We start from the raw sequence: 13401 nt of genomic DNA, 5'->3' as shown, positions 1-13401 counted from the left end.
CCACACTTAGAGGAGCGAGGAGTTAGTGATCACTAAACAGTGTGGGAGCTTTGAAATACTGATGGTGGAAAACACTCATGGGTCTCAATCTGGAGTCCAAAGGGTCAGTGGATGGAATTCAAGGGTCCATATCAGTTAAGTATCCCGGCCTAACAGCCCAAAATTAGCGGCTTAAAACAAAAGCCGTTTATTATTTCTCACGGTTCTGTGGGTTGCTGATCTCACCCGGGCTAACTTATGGGGTTACAGGACGAAGGTTGGGCTCATTTGGGATGACTGGGAAGCCTGTGGCTCTCTCGCTATTTCATACTCAAAAAGGTGACACCAGATTTCTTTGTTCTGCAAGGCAGCCTTTCCGGAGGGCAGGCCCAATGACTCTGTTGAAGTCCGGTTTACTGATACTCCACTGGCCAAAGGCAGCAAGCCCAGCATCGGTGTGGGAGGGGTCACCCACCAGGAGGGAGTACTCATGGAAGCCACAAAAGTTAGAAATCCACCAGAAAGTGGGTAACTTGGATGAGAAAAAAAAAATGCATCTGTAATAGCATCTAAGTAAAATGTATTAATTTTAGCAATTCCAGAGATTCTGCCACCTCTGGAAATCACAAATAGTTTCATGTTGTTATAACTGTTGCAACTTTCTCAAATTGTTAAAATCACTATTATTTTGAAACTTTGGTAGTCATTAGACTGACATTAAATCTTGGTATTTAATGTAACCACATATACTCTATCACAAATTTATTTTTCTTATATCTTGATAATCGTATTTCTTTATAATTAATTTTCTTTTTAATCCCATGTATTTTATTGTGTGCATTTAAAAGATGTTATTCTGAGGAGGCTGGCCCGGTGGCCTAGTGGTTACGTTCACATACTCTGCTTTAGCCACTTGGGTTCACAGGGTTAGATTCCAGGCACTGACCTACACCACTTGTCACTGGCCATACTGTGGCAGTGACCCACATCCAACATAGAGGAAGATTTGCACAGATGTTAGCTCAGGGCGAATCTTCCCCAGGAAAAAGAAAAAGTTCCTCTGAAAATGTTGCTTTCACCAGACAACCAAAAGGGGCCATGGCACAAAAAAGTTTAAGAATGCATGATTTAGAAATTCTGTGTGTATGTGTGTATTGGTTTTATTTTGTTTTCTTGTTTTTATATAGTTTATTTGAGTCTTCATTTATCATTGAATTCTTTTTTTCCCTGATGTTTAGCAGTCTCATTACTGCCAAATAGTTGTGAGTGATTTAAATTCCCGGAGTCTGAGCTTCTTCATTTCAAAGCGAGATGGCACTAGAATAGAATATTCGCTCCACCTCAAAATATTTGAATCATCTTGAAATACCATTACCAGGGGAAGAAAAAATACTATATCCCTATCAGCTGTATATACAGCTGTGTATTTTTTCCCCTTTACTCTAAGGAATAAAACTGATTTACTCTCTCACAAACACAACTTTTAAACAGCCCTGATAAACAACAGACTGGCACGTAAATTGGAACATAGGCTACAACTGACAGCCCAGGAACCCATCTATTTTCCCATGTTCTAGACTTACTGACCACCAGCATTATGTCACACGGTACTCCTTGTAGAGGTGCCTTGCCCCCTGGGACTTCAGTTGAATTTAGGACGTATGCAGGGCGCCAATAAACAAAAATAAGTGTTCTCCTAGTCTTCAAACAAATGCATAATATTTTTTGCATTTTCAAATCCAGAACAGAAATTACAGGTTTCAAATCCAAACCCAGCACCATTCTCATCTTCTACATCATAAATTTAAAGGTAAATTTAGGACCTTCTAAAATACTAAACGTTAAAAACAAAGATAATTTGAAAGGTGTCCTTTGGGGCCAGAGAGCGAAACCTGAGCACCAAAGTGACAGTAAAGATAATCACAAAAGTCATAAGTGATAATTTTGCTACAAAGTTATGGGTCGTGGATGCCAGCTTCCTTTTTACAGCAGAGGTGAACAAAGAAATCACAGCAGGTTTAATTTAATCAAAACTATCACCCTAAATCGTACCCATTTTGTATACTAAAATGGAAAACGATTGTTTTCAATTGCAAATAACTGTACCTATGGTCGCAAACACTTTAGAATTGAGGGGCTTGTAGACTGTGTGGCAGCATTGCAACTTCCTCAGAGGGAGAGGCCACATTTAGCTGAAGGGATGGGGAAAAGTTTTGTGGGTGAATTAATTTTGGAGAAGGGCTTTGCAGGAGGGGTGGAATTTGAACCCCGAGATGGATGAGGAGCTGAATTCGGAGGGAGAGGAAATGCCTTGAACGAATGTTCAGAGTTAGAAAAGCAAGGTCCTGCTCTGGAAACGGTGAGAAACCTCTTTACCTGGAACAGAGTGTAAGAGGTTTAAAGATAATTACAAATTCTTCCCTCCCTGTACTCATACCTTGCAATGTCACTTTGCAGTATCCCTCAGTCAAGGGCGGAGCCTGTTTCTCCATCTCTTTAATACAGTTGGCCTTGTAACTTGCTTTGGCCCATAGAAAACAGCAGAAATGACTTTGCTATTTCCAAACCTAGGCCTCAAAAGGCCTTGCATGTTTCCACTTTCTCTCCAGGAACCCTGCTGCTGTCAGATGAGCAAGCCCAGGCTAGCCTGCTGAATGATGGCGTGACCCAGTCAAGCACAGAACGGCAGCTGATAGCCAGCAAACCACCAGACACGACAGTGGGGCCACCTTGCACCAGCCAGCCCCAGTCAACTCATTAGCTGATCACAGATGTGTGAGTGAGGGCAGTCCAGAATGACAGAGCCTGTCCAGACCAGCAGAATCAGCAAGCTGAGTTGTAGACTGAGGGGGTCAGAATATACCACCCCAAAATATGCCAGTTTGGCATAAGAATTATTTTAAGCTGAAGGCAATCAAGAAGTAAACAGAAAAAGCTTTCTTTGCCCTCCCCCATCTGCCTAAAGGCAGGACATAAATTTCCCTCTAGGAAGGTGTTCCTTCTGCCCTCTCCCATACCAGGAGAAGAACGACCCTTATTACTGGAGACAGAGAGACAGCAAACCTTACTAAAATAACCCTTATCTTCCACTAGTTTCCCCCGTACATTTACTTTCCCACCATTTGCTGCTCCTAGAAGGCCAACTCCCTTTTCCTTTCTTTAGTCACGTTTCCACAATTTGTCACCATGGCCTAACCACTTTATGGGGTTTTCATTTCTCTTCTGTGATGCCCTCCATGTGTGTATGAAATGAACTCTTTCTCCTGTCAATCTGCCTTTTGTCAATTTAATTCGCATACCCCACTAAGTAAACTTAAGAGGGTACAGGAAAAGATTTTTTCCTCCCTGTCAAGACTCATAATAACCAATGGTTGTGGTTTAAGCCATTTGGTTTAGAATACATGAGTGTTATCACGTGCATCCAAATACCTCCCATCTTATATAATGAGAAAGGTTTTAGACGGATATGGCAATTCAGGAGCCTTTGGAATCATATGAGTGACATAAAAAAACACCTGAGAGTTGGGGCCCTAATTAAAGACCTTTGGAGTTGTAGTTTGGAGCTGAAAGAGTCTTCACGGTCATTTCTCACATTATTCATGAGGAGACTAAGGCTCAGACAGGCAACGTGGCGGTGGATACCACTTTCCTTGCCACCCACCCCCTCATCAGAACTTAAATCAATGAAGCAGATTCGAGGAAGAACGAATACATCGCCTGTGTTCCCACCACCACGCCTTAGCCTCTGCGTGTGTCCAGCAGGACTGCCGTCCCCTCCCCTCCTCTCCTACGGCCAGTTCTTCCTTTAAGTTCTACTGTCTCTAGCCTTCCCCCACCGCATCAACCAACAGTACTCGCTCCCTCTTCTCAATGCCTTGAAGCACGGTTGGACCACTCGTTTCTTATACATTGGAGACTTTTAAACCTTGGTTTTTGGTGTCTTTCTTCCAAGCAGGTTATAAATCCTTTAAAGGTAAACGGCAGGTCTTAGAGTTCTCTGTACTCCCAGTAGTGCCAGGAGGGTAAACGTTGAAGGTGACAATTAGCAAAACCAATAAACTCATTACACTATTCTATTTCTGTGGATGGCCAGTGGATAAATATGGATTTCTATGTGATGATTCTTTGGCTCATTTTGTTCTTTTTTGTTCCTCTAACCAGGTCATAACATAAAGGTTATGCCATTTGTTACTGTCAAGCTTAATTAAGTGCATTATAATTCATTAACCCCTGTGCTTGCTTTGTAATTAACATTGATTAACACAAACAAGTACAAAATAGGCCATCAGCACTTTCCAGAAGTGCTGATTGCAATTTTATTGGTAATTCAATACAGTATAGAAGATGACAGGATAGTAATTTGCACTCTCTTTACATAAGGAGACAAATGCTACCATGCAAAACTAAGCCTAGAAATAAACTACTTTGTTCATCGGATTCACCTGATTAAACTTTGACCCTGTGAGCCCACCCTATGACTATTTAAACCTTGAGTAGAATGACTAAGGGCACAGCTCCAAGTAACTTGCATCATTGCATCCCTGGCCTCACGGAGGGAGGGAAGCGTTTCAAGCTGACAGATGGATGGTAGAAGGTCCAGTCACAGCAAAGAAGCCCCCAAGGCTCATGACAGACAATAATGGGGCCAATATCACATTTTGTAGTTCTGGGATAAGTCCAGGTTTTGATGGCAGCAGATTGAAGATGCATAACAATGAGCACCCCGAGGCATTGGATCTGAAAAGCTCTGAGTGACTAATTACCTGAAAATAAACTCTGTCTACTCAAAATGTAAAAAACAAAAGCAGAAAATCCCTATATTCTAACATATTTGAGATTGTGGTTAAGTTCCCTTCCTCCCTGACCTCAGAAGTCAGGCATGCATCTTGACATCCTTGCTAAGAGGAGTCCAGCAGGCTCACATGTGACTATGGTCGATTTCCGGTGGGGAAGGGCACGCACTTGAACTTTTGCGTATTTCTAGGATGCTCAGGAGCTGCAGCAGTTTCTGTTCTGTATAAAATAAGTAGGGGGGACTCTGCTCCATTGCTCTCCAGGGAAGTATTAACAGAATTGATGTCATCCAAATCAATTGGCCCTGTGCAGATGACTTGATAATGAGGCCATGGAATTCTTACGGTTCAGTTACTGCTCCAGAAAGTATGCTACAGAAATCATTCAGACCCTTTAAAAGGAGAGTTAGTGCAACATGGGGGTGTTTCAAAGTCAGTGCTGAAAGATTTGTATTGTTTATGAAGATCTCTGAGATACCAAGACTTCTATATAAATGTGTGACTTGAGGAGAAAAAAGCTGCCAAATGAAAAACTACGGGGAACTTTGCTGAAGGTGATATAGCTTCTAAGTATTGAACCTTCAGTCTGAACCCGAATGTCTGTGTCCTCTAAGAAGAGCTAAGCCTTCTCTGTTGACCCCCTTCTCCCTAGCAGAGGATGTGTTAGAGAAAGTGCCAGAAACAGAAAAGCAGCTGTCAGAAGCAAAATTGAATAAAGAGATAGATAAAAAGAACACACAAAGATGCACCGATACAAAGGATCAGCCTTAAGCAAGATGATGACATTGGTGACATTTGTCTCTGGTGTCGACTGTCTTCCACCTGCCATTATTGAACATCGTATTCAGTGTCTTATATCAGACCCAATAGAGTTGTAGAGAGTCATTTAATCCTCTCTCCTCCACCATCCTCTGTCTATCTTTCATAACTATAACACTTTTCTTCTTCATTTATTTTTAAAAATAAGACATAAAATACATTCAGTTGGGTGCCTAAAGCATACACATCTTAAGTGTACAGCTCAGTGAATTGTTTCCATATTATTAATCATATATATCCATTTAACCACCACCTAGATGAGAGTCCAGCACATTTCCACCATCCCAGAATCCTCTCTTGAGCTACAGGCTTTTTACGTGAAAGTCAGGTTTCTTGAGGTATCATTTTCACACAGTAATATTCACTCTTTTTAGTAGGCAGTTCTATGAGTTTTGACAAATGCGTATCGTTGTGTGGCCACCAACACAATCAAGATGTAGATCTGTACCATCACTCTCCTGAAAAAAATTCCTGTGTGCCCCTTTGTAGAAAATGCCCTCCGTTTCCAAGCCCTGGCAACCACTAATCTGTACTCTGTCCCTCTAGTTTATCTTTTCTAGAATCTCGTATAAGCAGAGTCACACAGTATGGGTCTGACTTCTCTCATTTATATAAGACATTTGAGATTCCTTCATGTAGTTGTATATATCAATAGTTTCTTCCTTTTTATTCCTGAGTACAACTTAATTATACCACAGTCTGTATATTCATCAGTTGAAAGACATTTGTGTTGTTTCCAGTTTTTGACAATTATGAATAAAACCTCTATAAATGTTCACATATAGGGTTTTGTGTGAATCTAAGTTTTCATTTCTTTTTGGTAAAAACCCAGGAAATGGATTTCTTGGTCTATGTCAGGTGCATATTGAACTTTATTTTTTTGAAAAAAGCCAAACCTTTTTCCAGAGTCCTTGTACCGTTTTGCATTCCCACTAGCAGTGTATGAGACTTTTAGTTGCTCCATATTCTCTTTGTTTTTAGGAAAATTAGCCCTGAGCTAACATCTGCCACTAATCCTCCTCTTTTTGCTGAAGAAGATTGGCCCTGAACGAACAACCATGGCCATCTTCCTCTACTTTACCTGTGGGACGCCTGCCACAGCACGGCTTGATAAGTGGTGTTTAGGTCTGTGTCTGGAGATCCAAACCGGTGAACCCCAGGCTGCCGAGCTGGAGTACACGAATTTAACCACTTTGCCACTGGGCCGGCCCCCTGCTCCATATTCTCACCAACACTTGGCCTTGCCAGTTTTTTTAAAGTCATTTCACTAGGTATGTGGCATAGACTTTTGAAGTTGAGCAAACAAGTTCACAGAAGTTATTGCTATCTTCAGAGAAGACAAAATCAATCTTGAACATCTATATCTATGAGAGCCTCTTGGCTGCCTACTAATTAGGCAGTTCATGTTAATGATCCTAACTGGAGTTACTTTTCCTCATTCAGTCCAATTTTGATTAGTTGTCTATATCTCAAGCAGCATGGATGCCAATTTCCTAGTACACCTGTCTAAGGTGAGAGTCCTGTCTCTTACCTGCAGCTGCCCTACAGTTTATACCTAAAGGTTATAGCTCCTCGCTTCCTTTGGCATCTTTAAGACACCCAACAACCTACCTCTAATCACCTTGTTTGGATGTGTTTTCTGTACCCAGAAAATAAAACATCCCTCCAGCTTCTGGTTTTAGGAATATATCTATCAAAAACGTTCCAAGTTGGAGGAGGGAGGAAAAAATGCTTCATTGCAGTAAACAAATGGTTACACTCAGGGATTGCTAGAGAATTCAATCACTTTCCTGCTCTGCCCTCAATATGCACGGTGCTATCCACTGCTATTCTCCAGAAGTAACCGCTGCTGATTTTTCTGACTTGGGTAGAAAACACAGGTAGTCAGAACCTGGTCCTCTCTGATTTGTCATACAAATTCCTCCCTGGCCTGTTGCTGCTCTCTGGATTTCCTTGCTAATGTCTTGTTCATTTGCATCCGTCTGCCCCATCTGCTGGTTCTAACGGAGTGCTGTCAGCAATTAGTCTGTGATGCATGTGCCACCTCTTATGCATTTCTCATGTCCCTCTTTCTCCCTCCCCAGCTGTTCCCATCTTTCTGCCTCATCTCCAAACGCAGAAACACACAGGTCAACCTCAGCTGCATCTGTTCATTTTTCTAAATTTCATTACTTAAATACACGCACAATTGCTTATTACATGCAGAAAGGATAAATTCAAACGGTACAAAAGGGAACAGAGCTAGAACTCTCTTCCGTTCTCTTTCTCAGTTCCCCAGTTCCCTTATTCAGAGGCAACTACTGTTACCAGTGTCTTGTGCCTCTCCAAAAAGAGATAGTCGATTGGTTGACAAACATACAATCTAGATATTTTTATTCTTTGGAGAAATAATACCAAAGTCTAACACCTTTTTGCACTTGCTTTTTTCACAGAATATATATATATATATCTCCTGTGAAGTCTTTCATCTGGGTATGCCTGCATATACTACTGAGTCCACCTCACTAGATTTGCCTCATTCTTTTAAAGAGTTGTTTGACATTCCATGTTCTGAATGTATTATGATTTATTTTACCAAAGTCCTTTTTAAAGTATCTAAAAGAATGACTTAGTAGCTGAAACAAGATAGAGGTTTCTATCATGCAAAAGATGAGCATTTAGGTGGCTCAGGTATTGGTAGCTACAGTCTCAAAGACTGAAGATCTTTCCATCTTCTTGTTCTTCTGTTCTTAGCACATGAATTTCTCCTTGTGTTTGAAAGTTGCTTAAGCTCCAGCCTTCACTTCTGCATTCCAGCAAGAAGACCAACATGTTCCCTCTCAAGAAAGGCACTTCCTAGCTCACAAAGTCCTTTCAGTTATATCCCATTTTCCAAAACCTAGTCACAAAGCCGCATGTAGCTGCAAGGGGGAATAGGAAATGTAGTCACAATCCAGGGAACCTGTTCAAACTTTGGGGTTCTATTTAGAAGGAAGGAGGGGAGAATGGATATTGGGGTACAACAATCAGTTTCTGTCTCAGAATTTGCTCTGAGATACAAAGCTGAAAAAGACATCTTTGTGAATGTTCCATTTCATACTATGTGGGAAGATCTGTAGAATTTCTGGATTACAGGGTGTGTGCAATTGTATTTTCATGGATATTACCAATTGCCATCCATTGACAAGTTAACAATTCATACCTGCACCAATGTTACACGAGCGTGCTCGTTTGCCCACACCTTCAATAGTCCCGAGTGTCCTCATATTTTCTGATTTTTTGATCTTTACCATTATGATAGGTAAAATATAGTATCCCAAATTGTCTTAATTGGACTTAATAGAAATTTCTGTCATTTTTAATGAAGTTGAGTAGTTCTTCAAATGTTGAGGAACCATTTGTACTTTCTTATCTCTGAACTCTTTCCATTATTTGCCCATTTGTTCATTCAGTTATTTCCTTGTTACTCTGTAGAAAATCCTGATAAGTTGGAGAAATTAGCATTTTCAGTAGCATTCATTATAAATATTTTTTTCACAGTTTTGGCTTTGTTTATTGTGTTTTTGTTTCCATGTAGATGTTTAAAAAGAGAAGCAAACCTTTATTTCTTTGTTTCACAAATAAAGCTGACTGTCTTGGTTGCTTTTTTGGTGATTAGTCAGAGAGGCCAAATCCCATATCCTGGTCCGACTCCTCCCACGCTTCCTTTGCTTCAACCTTGGCTGGAGCTGCAGTGGCAGCAGGAGCACCAGTGGGGGTAGTGGCCATGAGGGCAGCCGCCACAAATGCAGATGCATCAGCCAAGAAGGCCTGGCCCTTTTCAGCAAGTGGAAAGGTGTCATCAGCCCCCTCAGACAAAGCCAGGACCCACTTGTACCCATTGATGATAGAATGGGGCACAGATGCAACAGGTGGGTAACCAAGCTGCAGACGTACACTGGTGACATGGCAGGCACCCTCCAGGAAGTGAGGATTCAGTTTCCTCCGTGAGGCCAAGCACTCTGGGGTTGTGGATGCTGCTGTTGTCAAACAGCTGCTGGATGACAAGCCTGAAGGAAGAGGGACCGATGTTATCACCTTAAGCAGTGTGGCCTCACTGGCTCCCACCTTTTCTCCAGGCTTAATCAGTTGCACATCACTCAGGATTTCAATGGTGATATTTTTATGTATTGAAATTTATCCATTTTAAAAAAATGCTTCTGGGTTTTGTGACATTCTTAGGAAGGCATTTCCCATATCAAAATTATAAATTAAATTGTCAGAATATACAACTAGGTACCAGGGGGCTTTGGGGAGAAAAAGGAAAAAAAAATAAAATCTAAATTGTCTTATGTTTCCTTTTACGTAGTAATAATCAAGGCTTATTACTTATTAAACAAAGAGGCTCCAACATGATTTATTTTAACTTGGTTTCTGGTTACCCTGGCCCCTGACCCATCTATCTTCCTCCACTGATTTGATAGCTTGGCTGCATCTTGAACGGAGGCATCAGTTCTTTGTCACTGAAAACGAGTACATCTTAATTCTACTTTCTATTTTGTATGTCCTGTACTATCATTGATATTATTCGCTACATTTTGAAGTTACATATTGCGGTTGTATCCAATTTGCCAGCAAGGAGAGTTAAGCACTGAGAGGTTCAAGCATTCAGGCTCGTCTGCTCACCGCCCAGACACCGAGCAATGCAGGGATAAACCGCAGGCAGTGGTTGGGGAAGGAATTCAGGCTTTGGAGGTTATTAGGGGCTGGCTGTGTCCTCCTCAAATTCTGAATGAAGTCCTAACTCCTAGTACCTCAGAACGTGACTGAATTTAGAGATAGTGCTTTAAAGAGGTAATTAAGTTAAAATGACGTCATTAGAGTGGGCTCCAATCCAATATGACCAGTGTCCTTATAAGAAAAGAAAATTAGGACACAGATGAGCACAGAGAGAAGACCGTGAGAAGATACGGGGAGAAGACGGCCAAGACAACAAGCCAAGGAAAGAGGCCTCAGAAGAAACCAACACTGCCGACATCTTGATCGCAGACTTCTAGCCTCCAGAGTGTGAGGAAATAAATTTCTGTTGTTTAAACCACCTGTCTGTGGTCCTTTGTTACGACAGCCCTAGCAAACTAATACAGAGGCACACAGACCTGGCTGAGTCAGTTAGGGTCTTTGGTTGCCAGTCTTAGAAGCTTAGTCAGATCTACTGTCTTAGGTCGTGTTCTTTGTACGCTGTGACGGGGCTCCGCATACAGCGGGTGTATTGGAAGAGTTCACAGGAGCCACGCCTGTGAGGGAATAAAGGCAGCAGAGAGAAGGAGAAGTTGAAATGTGATGTAATTGCATCAGAGGCTTCAGTTGATCCTAAGGGGAGCTCAGGCCCCGGGATGGCCTTCAGCGTTGGCCAGATTGAGGCAAGGGGGCTGAGTCTTTGCACCCAGCAGCTGTTCCCTGGAAGAGGGTCTAAACTGAGGTGAGGAAGCTCTGTGTGGCTGATGACATTTCCTGAGAGGGCCTCAGCTGTGAGCCATCAGGGCCAGCACTGCTGGCAGTGGGAGAATGAGCGCCCTGGGCCTAGAGAGGGGGCCGGTGGGGCACTCCTGCATCCACCCACCTACACAGAAGAGAAGTTCACAGCATGTAGGGACAACCTGAAGGAGCAGCCTTTAGGAAGGTCGTGGGCCAGAGTGGCCATGGGGATTTGGAAGGCAAGAACAAATGGGGCAGCTTCTCTCGGCAACAACTGTGGGGATGAATTGGCCCCAGTCATCGTTATGCCATTCGTTTCAGCACTCAGAGTCATAGGGGAGAGAGTCTGTTTAACTGACTTGGATCAGCTACTTGCCATTTGGGCAAAGGAGGCCATGGCCCTTTGACTGTAAATTCCTGGAAGGCTGCACAATGTGGAGGAAGGTGGTTCCCAAAAAAGGCCAATTGCAATGTCATCAAGAAGAAAAGAGGTGGCTACTGGGTAGGCGAAAACATCACATATCCATTGGGCCCAGGCCATCTGAGCTGGAATCTCAGTTTGGGGCAAATAGCTTGAACTCATAAAACTTTAAGTGCTTCGTCTGTGAAGTTGAAACAACGTTGCCTACCTCATAGGATTTTTCAGGTTTAAATTATATCTCTATCTGTCTTTCTACCTAATGTTTGTATATATGTATGTGTGTACATAAATTTTGCATATATACCTCTACATGCACACTTATATAATGTGTATATGATGCCCATATAATGACAGCCACAATTTATTTGACAGTTTACAGTTCCTAGGACCTCATCAAGTGTTTTCTATCATTTTGCCTGTGTTTTGCTTCCCCACCTCTTCTTTGAGAGCAGGAGGGGCATTTTATTTGTCTTTTGGAAGAGCTAATCCCCAAACTCTACATCTGGAAAACCCCTTAGAGACGCTACTTCTTTTTGCAGAGAGGACTGTGGGGTTGTGAAATTTTATATCTTTCTCATATTGGATGTGCAGGTGGGCATGAATTTTCGCTTAAAACAATAATCAGGAGTGAAATGAGGAAACCAAAAGGAGAGTTGGCCTGAAGCATCGTCTGCTCACTGGGGTAAGTACAAGCAGAGCCTTCTCACGGGGTTCTCGACACCAGGTGGTCTGAGCCAGGGCAAGGAGGAGAGCAAAGAGCCAGGCATCAGGACACTGATCAGATACCAGCGAGACTCCAGAGTGGAGCACCCAGTCCCGTTTCTTTCTTTGCTGCATCTAGAGAGTGACATTTATCCTGGGACCCGGCAGAACTTGAATGGAGAAAGGGGTGGTGAAGAGAGGACAGGGTGAGGCAGGAGGGGGTTGAAATTTTCTCCCATACATCTATTTTCAAAAAGAGATCTAATTCCAGCACCAACGTGAACTTCATTCCCACACACAGACACCAAGAGGGATGGCTGCTGTGGACCCCTCTCAGCTTGCAAATGTTTCCTCTCTGAGGTCACACAAATAGCTGATACATCCATTTCGCTGAAATAAATGCCATCATGGAGGTCTTCTTGTTGCTGTCAGAGGTTATGAATGGTGTTGATGGAGCGGGGTAATGACATCGCAGAGTGATTGAAAGGGTTTGGGATGTGATTTCCTATTTGGTTCTGACAAAATAAGACCATCATCTGTGCTTCATCTTTTTTAAAGAGATTGTTTCCCAAGCTGTTTTGTGCTTGAAGTCTGTTGCAGCACTGAGGAACAATATTAGCCTGTCACGATTATAGGTCAGTTCATCACCACAGTCAGCCTCCAATCCCCTTCAACTTCTCCAGGGAAAATGACTTTTCTGGGTCTACCTTATCCCTGGGTATTTTACCTTTGGAAAAAGATGGTGCTGTAGTCATCTGTTAGCTGTGGAGAGCTATCAGATAGCGCTTACCCAGGAGCCCTGGGGAACCAGGTGGCCATCTGTGAAAGATTGGGACCCCCATTAGCTCATGGCTCAGCAGAAATGAGACACTCAGACCTGTGGATGCGGAGAGGGCAAGCATTTGCTTACACAAGTTGGGGAAACACTTGCTGTTGAAGGACATCAGGCTCCCTAGTGCATTTCATATCCGTTGCTAAGGCATGCCTAGGTCCGGGGGCTCCTGGGGCCAGGCCACAGCAAGGATCTCAGGGGAGCTCTTGGTATCCTCACTCCTACACTTCTACCCCCTGGGAACCTAGGAAGCCATGTCATTAATGTCCTGGTGCCCAACACTGCTTCACTCAACAACAGCCTGCCATCAGACCTACTAACTAATTTTCAGGTATCAGATTGCCGGCTCTACACTGCAAAGAGTTCTTGCATCCCAGGGGCTTGCCAAGCAGCAGGCTCCAACCCAGCCCTGCACACCTCCA

At 42.8% G+C, this 13401-nt stretch overlaps 1 pseudogene; it reads right to left on the bottom strand.

Annotated features, from left to right (window-relative positions):
- Positions 1–9224: 9224 nt before the first annotated feature.
- Positions 9225–9728, bottom strand: LOC100062925 (large ribosomal subunit protein uL10 pseudogene; annotated as a pseudogene).
- Between the last annotated feature and the right edge of the window lie 3673 nt (positions 9729–13401).

This window comes from Equus caballus, chromosome 22 (assembly GCF_041296265.1).
Source record: "Equus caballus isolate H_3958 breed thoroughbred chromosome 22, TB-T2T, whole genome shotgun sequence".
Lineage (NCBI taxonomy): Eukaryota > Metazoa > Chordata > Mammalia > Perissodactyla > Equidae > Equus > Equus caballus.
This window is presented reverse-complemented; position numbering and strand designations above follow the sequence as displayed.